The sequence below is a fragment of the Lycium ferocissimum genome, chromosome 10, assembly GCF_029784015.1.
Source record: "Lycium ferocissimum isolate CSIRO_LF1 chromosome 10, AGI_CSIRO_Lferr_CH_V1, whole genome shotgun sequence".
NCBI classification, from domain to species: domain Eukaryota; kingdom Viridiplantae; phylum Streptophyta; class Magnoliopsida; order Solanales; family Solanaceae; genus Lycium; species Lycium ferocissimum.
Genome location: NC_081351.1, coordinates 54,194,642 through 54,218,578, shown reverse-complemented (window position 1 = coordinate 54,218,578; position 23,937 = coordinate 54,194,642). Strand labels below are relative to the sequence as shown.

The 23,937-nt window shown below is 35.8% G+C and overlaps 1 long non-coding RNA gene across 1 annotated transcript in view; it reads left to right on the top strand.

Moving 5' to 3' along the window:
• Window positions 1-19,582, top strand: part of LOC132034314 (uncharacterized) — a 66,483-nt gene extending 46,901 nt beyond the window's left edge. Inside the window, exon 3 of the long non-coding RNA XR_009409024.1 lies at window positions 19,416-19,582. This is a non-coding gene — a long non-coding RNA (uncharacterized LOC132034314). The remainder of the gene's footprint in view (window positions 1-19,415) is intronic.
• Window positions 19,583-23,937: the final 4,355 nt, after the last annotated feature.

Below are 23,937 nucleotides of genomic sequence, written 5' to 3'. Positions count from 1 at the left end.
GATCTGCTTTTGCTATTTTTTCTCCGTAGTGACAGCTGAGAAGTACTTGCTATTTGAATCCCCTTGTTTAATCCAGCTCACTCTTGACTTCTGTTTCAACACACCCTCCTTTATTAGAGACCATTTTTCCAATTGTATTAGAGTTCTTGTTTCTAATTGAGCTAGTGAATCAGTATAGTGATGTTGCATATGTTGTTGTATAGCTTTCAACTCATCTCTAGCCTAGTCAATTTTCATAGTGATCCCCTTGAACTCATCATTATTCAGTTTCCTAAAATGAGGTATCAATATCTTTAACTTCCTCCAGATAGTTTTCCTCTTACCATTAGCTTGTTCTGATCTCCATATTTGGTCTATGATAGGAAAAAAACTAATTATGATCTGCCCAATCATTAAAGAACCTAAAAGTAACTTTAAATTGTTGGTCAGCACATTGGAAAGACAACACCATTGGTGCATGATCAGAGAAAAGAAACTCATCATACTGGTTAAGAACTTAGCCATACCTAATCATCCATTCATCATTACCAATAATTCTATCCAGTCTACAATATATTCTATCATACAATATATTCTATCATCCCCTAATTGCTTGTTTGTCCAGGTATAATAGGAGCCTCTCCATGGAATTTCATTTAGCAACAGGTCACGCATACAGTTTGAGAAAATTGCTGGTTTTTAACAAAGAAATGCAGGAAATAACAGAGAAAAAATATTGAGAGAAAAATATATACTGAAATGCAATCAAAGGGAGTTATATAAGCTATGTTTAGCTCTGCATTTATAGGAAAGAAACAATAAAAAGATAATTATAAACTAGCCTAAAATATCTCTGCAGAGTATATCTTTAACTAACCAACCTAGACTAGAATATCTCTACAGAATATATTTCTAACTAACTAATTACTAACAATAAAATGAAGTTTATTCAAAAAGCAAGAAACAAAATTACTGCAGTCCAAAAGAAAATATTCTAACACTCCTCCTTGGTTTTGTAATTGCAAACTCTAGACTTGGTTGGAATTGACTTCGTGAACAAATCTGCCAATTCATCTTTGGTGTTGCAGTTTTCTGGCATGTATTCATCTTCTGTTGGATTAAATGAGAAGTTTTTAACCTTCATTTTAACTCGTAAAATCTCCTGCTTAGTGGCATCAAAGATTCGACGGTACTTGTCATCGAATAACAAATCCTTTTTCCACTAGCTGGCCAACACTTAACAGATTTTGATCAATATCAGGCACGTAAAGAATATGTAAAATTATTTTTGTACCTGAACCTGTTTTGATTGCAATAGTCCCTTTTTCCTTTTGTAGGAATATAGTCACCATTCCTAATTCTGACTTTCTTGTTTTCCATTGACATAAACTCTTTAAAAATGTTTCTGTCATATGTCATGTGGTTTGTACAACCACTGTCAATCATCCAAAAATCAGACTTCTTGGTTGAAAAATAGGTTGCCACAAACAAACGGTCTTCTTCTTCTTTATTGGTGATTTGTGCATCTGCTTCATATTTTAGAGATTTGTTTTTGCAAATCACTGCTTTATGACCAAGTTGCTTGCAGATCTTGCACTGTGCATCTAGCCTCTTCCAACATTTAAATGGAGGATGACCTTTTTTGCCACAATGCTAGCAAGGTGGGTAATTTTTCTTTGAATTATCACCCTTGCTTTGAGTCTTGTGGTTGGCTATCAAGGCTCCTTTAGCCATACCATCTTGCCTCATAAGCCTCCTTTGCTCTTGTGCCTGCAATGTATTTAGCAATTCTGCCAAATTAATCTTGGATAGATCTTTTGCGTTTTCCAAGGTAGTTATGGATACTTCGTATCTTTCTGGCACCGTAACAAGAATTTTTTCAACGATTCTTGAATCTTTAAACTTAGTGCCAAGCAACCTTACCTTGTTAACAATGCCAAGAAGCCGGTCTGAGTACTCTTTGATGCTCTCAAATTTCTTCATCTTTTGCAATTCGAATTCCCTTATTAAATTCAACACCTTCATGCCTCGATTCTTTTATCTCCTTTGTATTCTTCCTTCAGATAATCCCAAATTTCTTTTGCTGTTTTGAGAGCCATAACTCTTGTGAAAGTTGTTGCAGACACACCAGCAAACAAAGTTGCTTTCGCCTTTGATTTTCTGATTTTCTTTTCTTTTTGGCTTTTTATGTGCGCCAGGATGGGATTCTTTGGCAGTGGAAGAACATCATAATCCTCTTCCATAGCCTCCCAAAGATCTAAAGCCTCAAGATAAGTCTCCACTCTTACTGCACATAGATGATAATTTTCACCATCAAAGATAGGAGCAGATATTTGAGAAAAGCTATTTTCAGAATCCATCCTACTCACATGTCCATCAAGAAAATGGCTGTAGATACCAATTGTTGGTTGTTAACAAAGAAACGTAGGAAATAACAGAGAAAAAATACTGAGAGAAAAATATACTGCAATGCTATCAAAGGGAATTATATTATTTAGCTATGTTTAGCTATGCATTTATAGGAAGAAAAAATAATAATTATAAACTAGCCTAAAATATCTCTGGAGAGTATATCTTTAACTAACCAACCTAGCCTAGAATATCTCTGCAGAATATATTTCTAATTAACGAATTATTAACAGTAAAACAAAGTTTATTAAAAAAGAAGTAAAACAAAGTTACTGCAGTCCAAAAGCAAATATTCTAATCCTGTGCTTTTGAGGAAGTTACAAGATTACCATACAATTACCATACAATCTATCTCCAGGTTGTAGCATGGCATTGAAATCTCCACTCAATATCCAAGGAAGAGTAACTTGTGCTGATAATACCTCCATATGTGCCCATAATTTCTTCTTCTGTTCTGTTGTATTGTGACAATACACCACTGTTAAGTAGCATTCTACCTGACCTTGCCTTCCTGTAACATGACAGTGCATAAACTGTGTTGGTTGTTGGATCATGGCAACTGTATGTACTCTTTTGTCCCACAGAACCCATACCCTACCATTTCTTGCGTGTGCATAGTTATTTAACATTAATCCCCAACTTGGGGCAATCCTATTGGCAATGTTAGGGCCTTATTCTCCTTCATCTTGTTTCCACCAAACCTACAAGAGTAATATGTTGTGCCTTTAAGTACTTTTTAAACTCTTTTTGTTTGTACCTCTTGTTGATACCCCTAACATTCCAAACGAGCCACTGCATTGTTAAGATGTGGAGCCCCCACCCTTGTCACTAGGTAGTGCTTTGCCTATCTCGAGCATCTCCTCCTGGATAGCACTAAAACAATTCTTAGTTGGAATTGTGATAACACTTGTAATTGTTGCATTAATCTCAGCTGGTTTGTCCACTTCTTTACCTCTACAATCTTCTCTCATTAGAGCTGGGTTTTGAGTTGTTTTCTCTGGTGACCCTACTCTGGACACAGCTCCCTTCTCAAGAGCTGCCACATTAGCATTAATATCAGTCTGTTTAGTTACCACCATTCCACCATTAGTCCTCCATTCTTGCACTACCCTTCTAGGTCTTCTCCTTCTTCTTTGTCGTACACCTTGCCTTGGTTCATTAGCGCTATTTTTTGCGTAACCATGACCAAGTTTTTGACATTGGGAACAAAACACTGGCCTCCAATCATAAGAAACGTTTTGCTGGAACACTCTACCAGTGGTGTCTATCACTTCCACTTCATCAGGTAATGGCTTAGTCACATTTACCTCTATTGAAATTCTAGCATATGATATCCACGTTTGTTTGGTAGTGAAGACATCAACATAGATCGACGTTCCAATGATACTAGTCATTCTACTCAATGAACCATTCCCCCAACATCTCATGGGTAACTTTGGAAATTTTACCCAAATAGGGATATCAGTCAAGAATTCCGAATTCAGATCAAATTCGGAGGACCATTGCTCGAGAATGATAGGTCGATTATTGATTGTATATGGTCCCGAGTACAACATGTCACGACCCAAGTGGAGGGCCATGACGGGCACCCGGAGCTAACCTACCAAGCACCTCTCATCATACTTTCATAATCATATCTAGGTGAGCCACATGGCTAACTCATAATTACCATGCATCAATAAAGCAAATTCCATCGGACTAAGGCACCATTTTATATAAACATCATCAACTATGCCCATATATACACAAGTTGACAAGGCTATCAAAATGATATACAAAATGTGAACCAACAAAACTGAGGGATATCTAGCTATACACATCTGTCTACGAGCTTTTGACACCTAATTTTCACCTCATAAAACGTATATTTTTAATTTCCATATTTTCCGAGTCCAAGACGGGGTGAGAATGCCCTTAAAAATTTAAAATTTAAAAAGTTCCGAGAAAATTGCAAAATTGACGTTTAATTACTATTCTGTGAAAATTGACAATTATAAGAAATTACGAGTTATTTATTTTCATAAATGTAAGTCAAAAAACAAATAATACACATCTCGTTCCGTCTAACTCGAGAAAATTGCTAATTAAAACAACGTATGAGTTACGATTCATTTTGATCGCATTTTTTCACATACTTAAATATTATCCGGAAGTATGTCAATATTGGGCTCGTATTAAAGCTCGTATTTCAAAATGGCGTAATATAAATTTTACTTTTATAAAAAATGACTTTACGAGTGACTTTTGAAGTGAATACGCTCTTTTAAAATTTAGTATTTTTGTTTTAAAAGTGTGTACAAGGTTTAATTATTTACTTTTAAAAACATTAGAGGTCTTTTTAAACTTTTTAAATTCTTCTGGGGGTGAGGGTATATAAGACGAGGGGGTCCAAAGTTATCTTTTGATAACTTCAGTCCCACCTCATCTCATTTTGAGAACTGAAGCTCTCTCTCGTCTTCTCCAAGTCTCTAATGGCGATAACCTAGGGTTTGATTCGCGATCAGGATTGCGACCCTTCCCACGATTATTTTCATGATATTTTTGAGTGGTTTTCCTCCCCTAATCATGTTCTATCTCGTACCAGGTTTAATTTGGCCTTATTTGTATTTTTAGCATATATGTTATTCAAAAATAGGGTGTTACTCGGGTCATTTGTTGTGGTAGGTTTGCCATGGCCGAGACTACAAGTCTTTTGCCATCTTGTGCACCCTACCACATTGAAACTTTTGACCTAGGGGAAATTTCCTATATACATCAGCATATTTCAGTACGATTTTGGGGTTCTTATCTGTTTTAGTACGTTAGTTATCATTTGAATTTGTTGTATTGGCTAGAATTTGTTCTATGTGTGACTATGCTGTACTATTCCGATATTTTCTCCTAAATTATAGGGATATAATGGTGTATTTGTACGAATTTTGACTGAATTCCACCTATCTGGTATGAGGTGTACACATTTTGATTGGTAGATAGTAATATTCTGTACAATCTTGTGAAAATCCCTTGATATTTTTGAAAATATTCGAATTTAGGGCGGGAATTCTGTTTTGGAATTTATTCCTAATCCATTTTTACCCCTAGCATCTAAATTCAGCATATAAATAGAAGTGTCTATTCATTTTTAGGGATCCAGAATTTTCATCCTAAAAATATACTAAGTCCTTTACGCTATAGCATATACTCCTACAATATATCACATATATACTACAATATACTACATATATACTACAATATACTACATACAAATACAATACTATAGAGAATACTAAGATACACTACTCTATAAACATATACTTCTTAAAGAATACAAAGCTATTTTTCTTTTAAAAAAAAAAAAGGAAGAAAGGTGTTAAGGTCTTGTTTGGTGTTGAAGCTTTGGATTTCAATCTCTCCTTTGATCTTTAGGTTGCCCCCAAGAAAGGTAACCACCCATCCTAACTCTATTTACTTCATTTTAGCTTGTTAAAATGCCATTTCTGTGCTATACGTGTTAAAAACTGCTTAAAATGCTTTCTTGTATTGATTATTGTTTATATGGCTTGTTTGTGTTGTTATGATATTGTTATTATGGTTCTGTGTTAGTTTAAGTTAAGAATAGTGTTAAAAAGGTTTTAAAATGAAGAGTAATGCATGTTTTTTTTACTACAAGTTTATTGTTCCATTGAATATTGTCTGGTTTTCAAAGCTTTGTTTGGTTTAAGCCTTAAAATTCTGTATAAATTAGGTTGTGATATTGTTCTGTTAGTTCTGGGTTCTAGATGGTTTAAGATGTGATGTAAATGCTCATTTTAGCCTAAGTTTTATTGTTTTTACAAAGTTTTGAAGTTTGTTTAAGCCTATTCTTTGAAAATAAGAAATCTATCTAGTATTAGTTTGACAATATTTCTGAAAATGTGATGTTTTAAATAAGTAAAAATGGAAAGAAAGGGGTTGTTTGGCCACTGTTTGTTGATTTTTGACTTCTATGGTCTTGTTTAAGGATGAAATCTATCTAAAAAGGAAGTAGGACACTTTAATACTGATTAAGTTTATCAATGAGGTGCTAAAATAGCTTTAAGGGTAAGAAATGAAGAAAAAACTTGCCTGCTTGTTGTTTTTATCCTTGTTGGAAGTCTTTAAGTTAAAAATAAATAGAAATGAGGAGATTGACATGTGAATTAGCAGTAGACTATCCCTGCTTGTTGTTCTTGTGAGAAACTGTAATGGTGCTGCCTAACTTTGTGACTTCTATGCAATTTTGCTCCAAAGTTGCTATGTGTTCATGTCCCTATATAGCTATATTATGCATATCTTGACCTGTTTGATTAGTATAAGGTGATCTGGATCTATTCTTGTCTGATTTGACTAAAACTAGATGTATTAGGGATGAATCTTTGAAAATTCTCTGCTACTGTGAGTTGACTCACCTACTTGAGTACTTGAAGAGGTAGAACCAGCATTTTTTATTTGATTATGATCCCTGGAATGCCTAGAAATGTGAATGACAAGGCTCTGAGTAGAAAAAATGGGTTTAAAATGACATTTAATTGTCTTTAGGACTCTCCGAGTTGATTCATTAGGACAATTTAGACTTCAAATAACCTTGACTATGTGTGATCTTGTTTGGATTAGCTTCCAAGGTTTTTTTTTTTGGCTTAGAACTACTTGATTTCTACCTGTCCTGCTATTTTTTCTATCTGCCTAAGTTGTCATTGTGCTTGCCTTTATCACTCATCTGAATCAATAGACTTACCAAATCCCAGCATCTTTGTACATGTGCTTGGAACTTGTATAACTTGCCTTTGCTTCACTTATTTTGTGCTAAGATTACCTAAAGCGTGATTTAGCAAGCTTGTCCAGCCCATTTGTCTAGTTCATCTTTGTGTATCTACCCTCCCTCTATCTGTATAGGCTATGCCCTGTAGATGATCACATGAACTTGATTGACATTCATTTTTCTCATGAATAACACTTTGTTTACTTTGGCTGCTTCATTACATGTGACTCTTCTAATTTTCCTTTTCACTCTACTGTCATTCTGGGAACCTCTACATTAATATAGGTCTATTTGCATACTTTGAGTGTCATTAAAAAACTCTATTTATCTTTGAACTTGAGTTGACTACCTAATCATGTATGGTTTGTTTTATGAGAAACTGGGATAAACTAAATGCCACCTTTAAACTCTGAGAAACTTGATTTCAAAGAGTGTTTATGCATGGCTGATGTTTCTGACTATCATGGCTCATTATGAAAACCAAAGTAGAACCTTTTTACTACTCTGAAAATTGGAAACCTTAGTTGACTTGGCATTAAACTGCTGGATACTAAACTTGGGAAAATGGCCTTTGGAAACTAATTCTGGTCACCTTGCCTTGTTATTTGTTGAAACTGTCTGTGTGCATATGAATTTAATGCAATGATGCAATTAAAACTAAGTGATAATTGTGTGTCCACTATGGATTCTGTTCTTGTGTATTTGGAGGTCCTGCATATCACTTTCCTACTTCTATTTGTCATTTGGTTCTAGCACACCTCATGCCTTGTGTTTTCATAGTTGATTCATCATTGAACTCTTGAAACTTTGCACCTTTTCTTGACATTACCATGCTGCCCTGGTTCACTCTTTTAGTTGTTGGCTAATTACTATACATTATATATGATATTGTCTTCCTAAAACTTGCCAAATTTTGTAGCCTTTGTGCCTTATTGTGAAGTGCTTATCTGTTTGAGTTTTAATCTGTGTTGCCTGCTTAACTGTTTGCTGAGCTTTAGTAGCTCTGAATTTGTATAATTTGCAACTTGTGTGAGATTAGCTTGAGCATGGAGGGGTATGCCCCCCTTCTTGGGTGATTTTGCTCTCCATGTTCAAGTATATCAGTGGTATATTGAAGGTATATTCAACCTGCACTTAGTATAATCCTGATTATAATTGTTGTACAACAGAGTATATCTATGTATATCACCTCTTAGACACTTAGAAAATTTAAAACAAAAGTTGGGGGAAAGTATATCAGGCTGTATATTGGGTATATCTAAGGTTCAACACTTAGAATTATTTCTGGGAAGAACTTAGTGGGCCATTAGTTGGGCCAGATGGTCATTTGGGCTAGTTCAGTCGACTGTTACTATTAATCACTTGCTTATTGGGCTCCTGTAGCTTTTGTTAGCATTATTTGTTGCTGGGCTTGGCCCAAAAATGTTGTAATTCATATTTTGGCTTTGTAATAATTTATGTAGTTTAATTTCCGTATTATTTATAATTATTGAGCAAATACTAATGTTAAGTATACCTCTTGTATTTTCCACCCTCCAACCCGTTGGTGGGCTTCCACGAGGCCCATCAATGCCTAATATATCAAATCTACAAAAACGGAGCGTAGATTGGAGCATACGTTGGATTAAGGGCTCAAATTGTATTTTACTTCTTCTCTTGGGCTTGTTCGGCCCAAGTCCCTCAAACTTTACATTTGTGCCTTTACATTATAATTATATGAGCTTTAAATTTTAGATTTGGGACCCTTATGTTTAAAACAGCGTATTTGAGTCGCTAAAACACTTTTTATACATTAATCGACGTTAATATTGTGTAAAAATTGGGAACTAGATTGCTTTGGACTATTAAAGGACTAAATCTGCCTAATTTTGGAACTGTGGACTTAAATTGACATTTCTGGAACTTCTAGGACTGGACTGACGTGGACTATTTTGGGACTTTCTGGATTGATTTAATAAAATTAAGACTTGTGTAAAATTTGTATAAAACTTGTAAAAATAGACTAAAACTTGTATAAAATTGGATAATTTAGTTAAGTAAATTACGGTTTATATACGAATACTATAGTATGCCAAAACTATTTTATAAAACTATTTTCTATACTTAAACGCATTTTTCAAAAACATTTTTTGGTGGACTTACGTAGAGTCTTACTTAGGCTAAGAGCCTTCGGATATTAGCCTAAGTGTTCTAGTCCGACACCCTACGCCCAATTTTGGGCAAAACTATACTCCATCGATTTCTTGAAAAATGTATTTTTGCATGTAAATGACTAATCTTTTATTGCGGAAATATAAACTTAAGCAAATTTATCCAAAAACAACTTATAATCATAAGACACACTATTAGAACCCGTAGGTAAACCGCAATTGAGTACGGGTGCCTAACACCTTCCCAGGAGGATCGCGAACCCTTAACTTTGGTAGATTAGGTTTCTTTTAAATAATAGTTTTAAATGAACCCTTTTCGAATCAGTTTTCCTAATTTTCTAAAAATTAGGTAGTTACTCTAAAATGTATCCTTTAGAGCACCATTAAGTAGTTGGTGGGTTTTTCCGACTTTTCCGGTACAATTGACAACCGTACTTTTCCAGGATACCTCCCTCCTTTTATGAGGTATGTGTGTTATAGCCCGTATTTCGTACGTTCGGATAATTCGGGATAATTGCGAGAAGTTAAAGGCAAGATTATTTCCAAAATTATTTTAATGTACAAGTTGGTTATGAATTTTATTTATGAACATTGGTAGTATGGAAATGTTGGGAGAGGCCAAGGGTAAAAAGAGAAATTTGCAAAATGGCCGATGAAAATAATGTGGAAGGCTAGGGCAAAATGGTAGTATTGAGGAAAGTCGAGGGGCAAAATGGAAATTTCACTAAAGGGTTCATGAAAGTTCTAAAAGGGCCTATTGGCCATGAAAAAAAAAAAAAAAGAGAAAAGATGACAAAAATAAGTCATCTTTTATTTTAGAAAAAAAAAATTCAAGGAAAGAAAAGGAAAATTCTAGAAAAATGTAGAGAGAGGGCATGTGCCCCTCACATGAATTTGGAAGAAGATATATATATAAGAGGGGTTCATCTTTTGAATCAAGAATTTGGAGAGAAAGAAAGAAAGAAAGAAAGGAAAAAAAAAAAAAAAAAAAGGGGAATTCGGCCAAACAAGGCCAAGAGGGAGTGAAGGAGAAAAATATTTTTCTTCAAGTATTCCTACCAATTGGAGGGTCCTCTATGACATGGAAGAGTTGTTGGAGCAAGTAGAACACATATTCTTGCAAAAGTTATAATTCTAGCTAAGTGTGGAAGTTGAAGGAAAAAGGTAAGAATTCATTTTCTTTTATATGTTATGAATGGTTTGGTATGTTGTAGTATGTGGAAATGAATGGAATTCATGGAAATATGAAAGTTGTGGGTGTTGGCCGTGTGTGTGTGATATTGTGCTAAAAGATTGAATTAATTTAGTGTAGTGTGTTGGTTGTTGTTGTAATGTATAGGAAAAGATGGAAAATTCATAAAATATGTTGTTGTTGTGGTGTGGCCGAATGGGGTGTGGTTTGACAAGCCATGGTGATTTAATTCTATTTGATATTTTGGTTGTTGTGTTGTGGATTTTATGTTGCTAGTAAAAGCTTAATGATCTTAATGAAATTGTAGTAGTTGGAGACTTGTTTTAGAAGCTTATGTAAATTGAATGAAATGTTCTTGCATGCATGGAAGATAATGTTGTTAGTGTGGTATTGTTAGTATGATGCCGTTAGTGTGGAGTTCATGAATTTGGAAAAAAAGGAAATGTATTGTTATTGGTTTTATTGGAGTTGGAGGGTGTTGGATGGATTAGTATGTTGATTGAATCGTTTTGAAAGTCATGTGAATTGAATTGAATTGAATTGAATTGGATGTTGAAGTGTTGCTAGAATAATTGTTGGTATTGTTGATAGTTTGGCCGGGTTGAATTCCGGATTGTTGTTGATGACTTGGGCCGAGTAAGACTCTCGGGTATGGTGTATTTACGGGGGGGAGGTGAAATTTCGAGATCATAAGTGAATTTATTTGAAAAGTCAAGACAAGTGTGCTTAGTAATGAATCTAATGGTTGCATCAATTTTCTTGAATGTAGAATAGCGGTAGCGAGCTTGGACAATTAAGCGTAGCTAGTTGGTCGTGAAACAGGTATGTTAAGGCTCGTCCCTTTTCCTTCTATGGCATGAATCATACGTTGCGATTTTATAAATGCTCCCATAACGTCCTTATTTTCTAAAGTTAGAAGTTATGATTTCAAAGCATGATTTTCCTTCCTAAAAGTTTATGAATGTTTTCCAAAATATCCATCTTTCTCCAAAATCTAAGTTTTACGATTTTTGAAAGTTTTTATGACCAAAACAACGACTATGATTTTATGATGACAATGATGATGCTAGATATGAGAAAATGACTAGGACGAATATGTCAAGGATATGTTCTTACCATGGATACGACGATATGAAATGTTAAGCTATTTTTGGATAATGACTATTTTAAAGGTTTCAAAGTATATGAAATGATATGTTATGACCCGTTTTTTACGTTTTCCGTGATGTTATCCTTGATTGATAGTCTCGCCTTATAATTGTTCCTTCAAGGTGAGACAAAGCTCCCATGATTATTCCATAAAGAAATCGGAGGTTACCGACCTTACGTCACTCCGACGGATACACGGCTTTCTTTGAGCTCTCTGCGCATGCTTATATGACATATGTACATGACATATGGACATGATATATGTATATGTATATGGGGAAAGATGGGGAAAGGTGAGGCGCTATAGACGCATAGCCACCTGATCAGTTGGTATAATAAGATACCATCCCGGACGCGGGATATGTGGGTAAATGGATCGGGCCGAACGTTCCTCGCATTATATATGTATATGGATCGGGCTGCACGTTCCGCGGCATTATATTATATTATATTATATTATATATGTATATGGACTGCACGCCATCGATATGATATACGGAACGTTCCGCAAACTACTAAGCGTGCAAGGTATTCGCCAAAAAGGACACTCATATGTACAGCTTGCTCTCCTATATCATGATATGCTCTATATTTCTTTTATGTCATTAATTATGTTATGTATCTCTCGTATAATATTATACATGCCTTACATACTCAGTACATTGCTCGTAGACGCCCCTTTCGTGGGGTATTGCGTTTCATGCGCGGGTACACTCGACAAGTAAGAGCTACCGCCGAAGGCGTTCAGGGAGGAGTTGGTAGACTCCATTTATTACCGGAGGTCGCCGAGTCGATTATGTGTGTTGTGCGGTTGCTCGAAGTTAGAGACTTTAGCGAGTCGTGAGTCCCGGTGTCGATTTTGAGAGTGGGTCCATTAGCTAATATATTTTTATTACGCATTATGTTACAGAGTCCTTACACTTACAGACTGTGTTTAAATTGAGAAACGACAAAAAGAAATTTTGAAAATTTTACTATGTATTTTATTTTTGTTTGATCTAAGAATCCAAAGGAAGTATGTATGTAGTAAGAGTCAGCGGGTTCGCTCGGCTCCGAATGTGGGGTCGGGTGCCCATCACACCCTAGTAAGATCAGGGTGTGACAATGTGCGAGTCGTTAAAACTTAAAATCCCAACGCCTGCTACACGAGCCTCTACGAAGAGTGTGTAAAATCATAAAGACGGGACAGGACCCCTCCATGCCCATATATGTACACAAAAAGAATAATACCAACTATTGCAGCTCCGGATCAAACGGAGCACCTCTATGCAATCACGATGAAGCACCCTAAAGGTACGTGCTCGTCTCCTGTCTACCTGCGGGCACGAACGCAGCGTCCACAACCAAAAGGACGTCAGTACGAATAATGTACTGAGCATGTAAGGCATGAATAGTAACATGATAAAAGCTTGGAGAATAACGTAAGATAAATGAATCATTTATACCTCATGATACCTCTTAAGACGTTCATCATGCTTACTCAACCTTTTTCTAAAGAAAACATTCTATACATATACATATAATGATACCATACCTGGCCATCTAGGCTCGGTATTATCCATACCCAACCATATCAGGGATCGGTGTTTTCCATACCCAACTGTAGTGGTGTGCGCACAATAGATATCATACCCGGCTATATAGGCTCGGTGTCATAAAATAGCTATATACATGTATGACATACATAAATATCCGAGGGAAACATTACAACTTTATCAGGGTGACATAAAGTCGGTAAGCCCGCAATTTCTATTATGGAATCACCATCATCATCATCATCATCATCATTATCATCATCATCATCATTATCATCATCACTATGAAGAGCTTTTACTAATAATATCTCAAGAATCTTGAAAGTCATGAACTTCTAGCATTTCTAGGAATAGGACATTGCGGATATCTTAGATGGATTTACGATAAGGAAATCATGCCTTTAGAAAGAAGGGTTAGCCTTACATACCTTTACGTCTTCTTAACTACTTAACGTTCTCCCCCAAAGTCCGCAAAATCTATATTCAAGAGGATTCACACTAAGGTTAAGTCTTGAAAACACTCTTAAGTTCAAAATAGTGCAATTAACGAACTAACGAAATTTGGGCAGCATTTTCCCTATTTTGTCAACTTTCACCATATCACAAAACAAATCCCAAACAACAATAACAACATCCACAATATCATAATCAAGAAGTTAGATGCAATTTAATCTCAAATTAATCCAAAAATCCCTTTTCAAGTTCATCTCATAGTCATCTTCTTCACTTCAACATTTTATGACTTCTCCACTTTAATTCTTTTCCTTTCCAAGAATAACTACACCTTTACATCAACTCCATCATGTAAATAATAGGAAGAACATACCTTATATTGGAGGAACTTCACCTTTCTCAGCTCCTTTCAAGACCAAGTTCATCACAACTTTAAAGAGAAGTAAGAACCATCACCCTCCATGGATTAGCTCTGGGGTTTTGATGTTGATCTTCTCTCTCGATGATATAGAAAGGTTTAGAACATTGGGGAACCTTCAATAACTCTCAAGAACCTTCTTTTAATGTGGGGAAATAAGTATGGAAAGTTAATGTGAAGAATAGGGTCCTTTAGGGTTTAAAAAGGTGTCCAACTCGCCCTACCGCTCCATGTTGCGGTGAGTATGCGGAAGCATACTCCCTTCAAAACATGGGGGTGGTTTTGGGCAGAATGCTCACCAAAAATGGGGAGTTTGCGGCCTAGCATACTGAGTATGCGGCCGCATATTGCCCATTTCTCCCCGGTTTCGCGAAAATGTGCTCTTTTCGGTTCGTTTGACTTCCAATCCTTATGGAACCTTCTTGGCACTTGTATAATACTTCATTAACCATATAAGGGGACCTATAGCTCCCCTCAAGGCAATTCTAAGCAATGTATAAGTCAAATGGTATGAAAACTTCCTAAAACATAACTCGAATTCCAATCTTTCAACAAACCTACTTCTGCCGTTTCATATGACTCTGAAACCTTAAGGTGCATACTTATAATTATTAGATAATGTCTTTAACCTTATAAGGGATTCATATGCACTTTTATTCTTTCATTAGTTTACTCGTCATGCAAACGACACGAAATTTCCAAGATGTAACACAACACCTCTTTCATATCATGCATAGTCTTAAATTGATAATGTAATACCCTTCTTTGTGCAAGCATACATCTGGTTTCTCCACATTTGGCCAGGTTTGAGCTATGTATTTGCACATAAAGTTATAACCGGGTGTTTATCCTATAGCATACGCAATTAGAGCAGATTTCCACTTCAATGTCTCATGTTCAACCTCTGTTTTATCCAATTTTACCATTAAGACAATGACATACCATTCTCAATAGCTTGATTACCTGTAGAGAGTTCCTTCTATGGGTCAGTAGGGGCTGCTTCAACTAATTTCTCTGATTGAGCTTTAGTAAGATCTTTTGTTTCATTGTTGTTACTGCAGCTTACGACTAGTTAACCTCACTGTCTTGTACCGACCCAAATCCCAACGCGCGCGGATCTGAGCTCACCTTCACCACACTGCTCGTAGATGCCACATCATAGGGATAAGTATAGCCTATTGGAGGACTCGTCATAAGCTGCCCATTCAGCTTGTTTGATTGTGACAACCCTAGATTCAAATCCTTCATAGCCTTGTTCATGGTCCTAAAAGTCCCTTTGCTTCCACCTGATTGAGCTATGATTTGAATCTGGGTTGATTTTGGCGTAATCACCCTTTGTTCGTTCCCCCGTTCAAGCGTTTCAGCAATGATTCTAGAACTGACTGAACTTCCCACAGTGATTTCTGATATTATTCAAGGCCGACCTCTCTTCTTGGCCATGGCGACCCTGTTCGGCGAGGTTAGCTTAACCTATGCTGAGAGAGAACGAAAAGAGAGAGAGAGAGAAAGAGAGGGAGAGAGAGAGATCATAGGTTGAGAGCAATGCTTTTGGGGTGGGGATTTTCATTTTTTAGTAAAGGGTGGAATCAGCAACACTAACAAGAGTTGAACTTCAGTATCAATTCAAAGTAAGGCCTAATTGCTAGAGAAATTTACAGAAAGCATTATTGTTTAGACGCTTCTAACATGCTGTAGCTATAGTTTAGCTAATTATGGCTCGTAGCTACTAATTCCTTGTCATAGGGTCTATTTCGCTGTATTTAATTCAGTCATTTTCAATTCGATTGTATTCAAACAACAAAAATCCAAAAAAATATAGGGATAGTCGTCTGTATTCAATTAATTGTATTCATTCTTATCTACTTTTACATTATTTTCGATTCAGTTGTATTCAAACAACAAAATTTTAAAAAATACAGAAATTTGCCTAAAGAATCTCATTCGAAATACAGAAATACAAGCAAACATACAAAAAATACATTGTATTTACTCTAAAAAATAAAGAATACACCCAAATTCGCCTAAATCTGAGAAAAAAGAAGTAAAATACACCTGCACTCTGATTTGAGAAATTTCAATCGGTTGGCCATGGATTTCGACCAGAGATGACAATGACGGTGGAGTGTTACGCCTCTCGTTTTCGTCGTAGTAGAATTTATGGTTTCCTATTTGGGTATGCCTTTGGCATAGAGACCTGTGCCCGAGTTTTGGAGATAGAAAGTGTCTTACCCCGTGTACAAAGGTACCTGCAGGTATTACTGGTAATTTACAGGATTAGAAGTTGAACGAATCGAATCGACGCAGTCTGAACTGATTCAGGGAAATCTGTAGATATCAATCAACATCGACGGGCGGTCGACATGTCGATGGAACATCATTGCGCACCGTCAGTATGTCTCCGCAGTCTCTGATCTGCAGGCCAGATCGACGGACCGTCGACACGTCGACGGGTGGTCGACCCGTTCGTCGAACCGCATCGCTGGAACTTTCTAGTTCCAATTATAAATATATGATCCCACGAATTATTCCTTATTTTCCTTATTATCAGACCAGGGAAAACCCTTAAATCTTCCTTTTAATACTTTCCATCATATTAGTGGAGATTTGGTAAGATCCGAGCCCCGTAAACCCGACCTTGTGAAGAAGAAGGTGGTTCCTAGGGTTTCATTAAAGTTGTGAAGCTTGGGAAGTTGGATTTGAGGTTGATATTTGGAATCTTAGACCCCTCAAGGTATGTAAATGATTCCTACCCTTGTATTTAAGTTAATTACGAAGATATTTAGTGGTTTTAAGTAAAGAGAAGATAGCTGTGAAAGTGGTAAGTTGATGAAGGGTAAAATGGTGATTAGGGGCTGTTTTAAGATATGATTGGGAATGGATTTGAGTATATCTTGATATGTAAGTGTTGTCATTGTTGTTGTTGATATTGTGGTTGATGTTGGATTGAATCGGAAGTTGAAGGATTGTTAAGTTTACACGGGAAATGTTCTCCACAATTCGTTAAGCTCTTGTTATATTTTAAAATGGTTAGTAAGTGAGGTAAATAAGTCTAATTTAGGCCTATGTTATATTGATTGTAGATTTACGAGTTCAAGAAGTAGACGTTGGACGATTAGATACACTTCAAGGTATGTTAAGGCTATTCCTTTTTCATTTTGGCATGATCCTATGTTATGAGCCAACAAGCGATTAGACGAGCTTCCATATTACTCTACTCTTAGAAGTACTAGGAGTACGTCAGTATTTGATGTTCCTACACCCCGTATGATTGTTCCTTCTGTTCATGGATCTTGAGATTTCTTATGTTTATGTTGTTAGCTCAAAAGATGTTCATTGGAGATAGTACGATCTTGTGTCACTCCGAGAGTTCTATGTATTCAGTTTATACATGCATTGCATTCATACATTCATATGCATATTGACCCGTGACCGACTTAAGGCATTATATACGCGTGTATTATATGTATATGGGGTATGAGGAAAGGGATAGGCACCACCTGATCAGCTGGTGCACCTTGATGATGATATATGGATCGGGCCGTACATTCCTCGCCATTATTAGATGATATATGGATCGGGTCGTACGTTCCTCGGCATTATCATATGATATATGGACTGGGCCGTACGTTCCCTAAGACTATTATATGGGCTATGGATCGGGCTGAACGTTCCTCAGCACTATGACCTATATTTATGTACATGAGCATGATTATCATTGAGAGCATGCATATTATGCGCCCACAGAGGCATAGTCAGTTATACAGATTTATACAAATACTTACAGATACTCGTTCATACAAATGCATGCAGAGTTGCGTAGATATGATCAGATATTTAGTCATACTTATGCAGTCAGATAGTCATTTCGCCCATAGGTTTGTATTTCATTCATGATTCTTATTTATATGTTACTTTTATGCTTTACATACTTAGTACATTATCTGTACTGACTCCCCTATTGTTCGGGGGGCTGAGTTCATGCCCGTTGTGTTCAGCAGACGGCGGTCCATCTAGTAGGACTCTATCCGGTGGTCGTTGCGCTCCATTTGATCCGAGCACACGTTACCATTCGGTATGCTACTCTTTTTGAGATGTATATGTATATGGGTACGACGGTTCCCGTCCCGTCCTTTCTACAACTTTTATTCAGGCAGAGGTCTCAGGGAAGTTGTATGTATTTGTCAGATAATGTAGCCTTGTCGGCTTCCATTCTTTTGTGTACAGTATATATAATGGCCTAGGTGGCTTGCACTGTCCTTTCAGCGTGTATATGTATATACAGATTGTACAGAGTTTATGATGTCACCCCTTCAGGCTTATAAGCAAGATGAGAGATCGCTTAAGTCACTTATGGGCCCTTGATGTTCAGTATGGTTCAGATATGTGTATAGGGGTGTTTGGTCACTAGAGGTCAGACACTCGTCACGACTCATCGGTTTGGGTCGTGACATGGAGGTGATGACAAAGTCGATCTAGAACTCAAATTTTCCGACGGTTTCACCAACAAAGGCAGTGAGCCTTACAATGATGAGAAAAAAGCGAGAAAGTGGGACAGCAGTTGATCTTCATTGATATTGTTCATGTGGGCGCTAACCGAACTTTGAATTTAGCTGAAGTGACTCGAACAGGCTTGGAGAAGGAGATGGCCAGATTTGGAGAAATGAGGAGAATAAGGAGACTTTGTTCTCAATATATTTTTCTCTTTGGTGTAGTATTCTCTTTAAATATATAGTATAGTTACGGTAGGTACTTAGATACATAGTATATCTATGGTAGGTAATTAATTTTAAATATAGTTACGGTAGATCGCTTAGATGTTATCTACACCATGTAAAATTTCCTGATATTAAAATAAGCTCGAGACTGTATATAAGAAACACAAAACCCAATACAATTAACTATTGGAATGGCTTTTATCCTACACGGAATAAAAAAGGAAAAATCACCCCTATAAATAAATAAGACCTTATATTATTAAATACATAGGTATTTTTACCTATTTACCAAACATTGCAAGGTTTTACATTTTATAACATAATCGGAAAAAGGTGTGCTTGTGTGTATTAACCCTTCGTTCTTTTTTTTTTCCTTATTTCTTCCAGCAATTTAACACAAAATTGATTTACTTCAATGAATCTCAATCCTGAACATCCAAATTTTGATAGTCTATCAATGGTGTGGCTTCGAATTTCTTCAAACTTCAGCCTCTAGAAACTCCAATGTCAGCCATTAAAGAAGCTCAAAGCTCAAGTTCGAAAAATGAATTTTGCCACAAACGAACTTCATTTCGAGTGGGTGATATCTCAAACGAACAGGAACATCGAGGGGAGTTTGAATCTAGCATTTGAGACTATTTGGGTAGGGTTTGAGCTAGTTTTGGACTGAATTTTAGTCGTAGTTTGTAGAAGTCCGAAGTTACAGTTGAATTGTATCAAATTTGTATTAAACTTGTATTCTATTTGTATGACGAGTTGTATGAAAATTGCATTATAAGTTTGTAAATTGTTGTAGTTGTATTAAATTTGTCTAAATATTGTATAAAATTGTATATAATGTTATTGTAGTTGTATTAAATTTTCAAAAACCAACATGAACTTTATCCAAAATTTAAATAGTTATATACATATTCCATTTATAATTTATACAGATTTTATTTATAAAATTGTGAGCGAGATACGAAGCGTGATTTACTCCAAAAACCTAAAATGAATAATTTTATATAATTTTTTCACAATTATATACATATTTCATATCCATTTTATACAGTTTTTATTCATGAAATTGTGGACGAAATTCTAAGCCTTGAGCGAGATTCGGAGTGTGGTTTCGTATATGTCTTGAAAAAAAAAAAAACTCCTACTATATTTGGTAAACGAAAGTCTCCTACTACGTTCGATAAATGTAAGTCTTATTTTGAATGTATTAGTTTTTTCCCAATAAAATTGTAGCATAGCCAGAATGCAAGTTTTGTTTCCAATAAAGTTACCTCGATATTCTCTATAGCAAAAAGATATACTCCGCAATCTGACAATACTTGTCGTGTTTTTCATTTACACGCCTCTTAAAAAACATTATTAGGAGGGGTGTTTTACTTACCTTTATTTATGTCTTCTCTTCGTTGAATATTTACTCTTTTTATGTGTCACAATTGAAATATTTATAGTCTTCAATAATTATTGCTACTAACGATAAATTGATAAAAAGATGATTAATTTTATCTTGAACTTCTAAAATGACAAGTATTTTGAGACATATATTTTTAATAAAAACGACAAGTATTTTGAGATGGAGAGAGTACTATAAAAAGAAGGGAAGAGGTGCAAATATACCCTTCAACTTTGCGATTTAGAGCAGATATACCCCATTAAAAAAGTGGTGTATATATACCCCTGCTATTACATAATGGTGCAAATATACCCCTGCCCTTACACAAATAGTGCACATATACCCTTTTCGCTAACGAATTTTAAAAAAAAATCATTTTGGCTTATTTTTTAATTAAAAGATAATGCCATGTGGCTTTTAAAAAAAAACGTCTATCCATTTGTTTAGTAGACATATTTTTCTAACGCCACATGATAAATTTTTTTTCTCTAGTGGATCGAGTCTGGTTCATTTAAAAATATATCTCTGTGGCTTTTAAAAAAAATAAATCTACCCATTTTTTTTAAACGAACCAGACCCGACTCACCAAAAAAAAAATTATCATGTGGCTTTAGAAAAATATGTCTACTAAAAAAATGGGTAGACTTTTTTTTTAAAGCCACGTGGTATTTTTTTTAATTAAAAAATAAACTAAATAAATTTTTAAAAAATTCCGTCAACAAAAAGGATATATTTGCATCATTTTGTAACGGTAGGGGTATATTTACATCACCTTTATAACATGGGGTATATCTGCTCTAAATCGTAAAGTTGAAGAGTATATTTGCACCTTTTCCCTAAAAAGAATCTCGGCAAATGTAACAATGTTAAAACATGAAAATAGCAACGGTCTGAGAAATCATATTTTCTCAAACAAAACCATCCATCTCTCTTTTGTTTTCTCAATTTTTCTCTTTTTGGTTGGGCAGTGCACAATGAAAAGGGGAAGCAATGAAAGAAAGCCAGGAATTCATATCTCTCAAACAAAAAATATCCATCTATTTCTTTTGTTTTTTAGTTATTTTGGATAGGTTGCATTATGATAGGTAATACAAAGAAAAATGAGACCTTAATATTTTTAGTATGACAACTAAACACATTTTCACCCGATAAATGGTAATGGTTGCCATTATTAGTGTATCTTCAGTATATAACACATATACAATGTATATAAAGTAATCATCCATATAGATTGTACAATAATTAATTATTTTTGACATGAACTGTGCGAGATTGCTATGAAGGTAAGAATCCAAGAAAAGAAGCTAAGAATCTATTTGTTCTCAAACAAAATAACAATTTACTTCTTTTACGAGACTTATTGTGAATAGGTGAGACAAATAAAGAAAAGTAGTAGGTGCCTGGCAAAATTTTTAACACTCACCTAAGTGATACATAGGTTGTTCATGGTTTGATTTGGCTCGATTTTTTCTCTAAAAAAACTAAATCAATTAAGTTAGTTTTCAAATATTGGAACCAAACAAATTAATTATGTTGAGTATTCATCATTTCGATTTGTTTGTTTGTCAGTTAATTTGATCTTTTATCGTTTTAAAAATTGATTCAGTTGTACAAGAACAAGGGGGACATCCAGAATTATAACAACTATAGAGGTATCAAGCTTCTAAGCCACACTATGGAAGTTTGGGAGAGGGTGGTGGAAATAAGGGTGAGGAGGAGCGTGTCTATCTCCGAGCACCAGCTCGGATTCATGCCAGGACGCTAGACTACAGAGGCCATTTATCTTGTAAAGAGATTAATGGAGCAACATAGAGAGAGAAAGAAGGACTTACACATGGTGTTCATCGACCTAGAAAAGGCATACGACAAAGTCCCGAGGGAGGTTCTATGGAAATTCTTGGAGGCTAGAGGGGTACATGTGGCGTACACTAGGGAGATCAAGGACATGTATAATGGAGTTAAGACCCGAGCGATAACGGGGGAAGGTGACTCGGAACACTTTTCGGTCTTGAAGGGGTTGCATCAGGGATCGAATCTTAGCCCATTTTTATTTACCCTGGTGATGGATGGATTGACTAGGAAAATCCAAGATGAGTGCCATAGTGTATACTATTTACGGACGACATAGTTCTGATTGATAAGACTCATAGTGGAGTTAATGCAAAGCTAGAGGTATGGAGATAATGCAAAGCTGGAGGTATGGAGACATACCCTAGAGTCTAAAGAGTTCAGGTCGAGCAGGACCAGGACAGAATACTTGGAGTGCAAGTTTAGTGGCATTGCACATGAGGCTGGAGTAGAATTGCTGCTTGATGCTCAGGTCATCCCAAAGAGAGGAAGCTTCAAGTATCTTGGGTCTATTATCCAAGAAGATGGGGAGTTGATGATGATGTCACACATCGTATGGGTGTTGAGTGGATGAAATTGAGGCTTGTGTTCGGAGTCTTGTGTGATAAGAAGGTCCCACTAAAACTTAAAGGCAAGTTCTACAGAGTGGTGGTTAGACCTACTATGTTGTATGGAGCGGAGTGTTGGTCAGTTAAGAAGGCTCATGTTCAAAAGATGAAAGTTACGGAGATGAGGATGTTTCATTGGATGTGTGGCCACACCGGGAGAGATAAGATTCGAAACGAAGATATCCGAGACAAGATGGGAGTGACATCGGTGGAGGACAAGATGCGGGAAGCGAGGCTGAGATGATTCGGGCATGTGAAGAGGAGATGCGTGGATGCCCCAGTGCGGAGGTGTGAGAGGTTGTCTATGGATGGGTTTAAGAGAGGTAGAAGTAGGCCGAAAAAGTATTGGGTAGAGGTGATAAGATGGGACATGACACAATTCCAGCTTACCGAGGACATGACCTTAGATAGGAGGTTGTCGAGGTCACAGATTAGGGTGGAAAGCTAGTAGGTAGTATAGGGTTGTCTCGCTAGTAGTTATAGTATTACTCATGTAGTTGCTTGTCCTTCGATGTTTGTTATTATATATTGTTTCTTGTACTTCTTGTAGTTTATGTTCTTTTTTTTATATGCTTTGACATGATTTCTTCACTTCCGTTATTTCTTTTTCTGCTTGTTTGGAGTTGCTTTTCTTGAGCCGAGGGTCTATCAGAAACAACCGCTCTACCTCTCAAGGTAGAGGTAAAATCTGCGTACACTCTAACCTCTTCAAACCCCACTTTTTATTTTTTATTTTTTATGATTTTAACCTTTCTTATTAAAGAATACTTCTAAGTTGGTTTGATGAACTTTTAAGCCAATTCAAACATCCACATTTCTTAAAATACTCATCTTATTTTTCCTTTAAGATATTTTAAAGAAATTCTTTTAAGATTACTCTTTCTGTCTCAAATTATTTATTGTGATTTCAAAATATAATTATCTTGAATTATTTTTCATAAAATAAAATAAATTATTTTTTCATCATTATTTTATACTTGATAATAATACTTTCAAGAAGCTTATAAGTAAACTACCACAGATAATTTAAGACGGTAAAATAAATATGGCTTTTGTAAGTGAGTCCGGAACCAAAATGCCCCCCAAAAAAACATTTTGAACCAAAATACCCCAACAAAAAAAAAATGTTACCAAACTGCCTTTAGCGCAGTAAATTATTGCGCTATAGTGTCCCTCCTTTTTTTTTTCGGCCCTTTTGGTAACCCTTCTTCCATTACACTTTTTAACGTACTTTGACCATAGATTAATCATGCTTCGGGATCCCGAAACTTCAATATTTTATATAGAACCCTACTTATTTTTGTGCGATTAATAAGGTAGGATCAATACATCAAG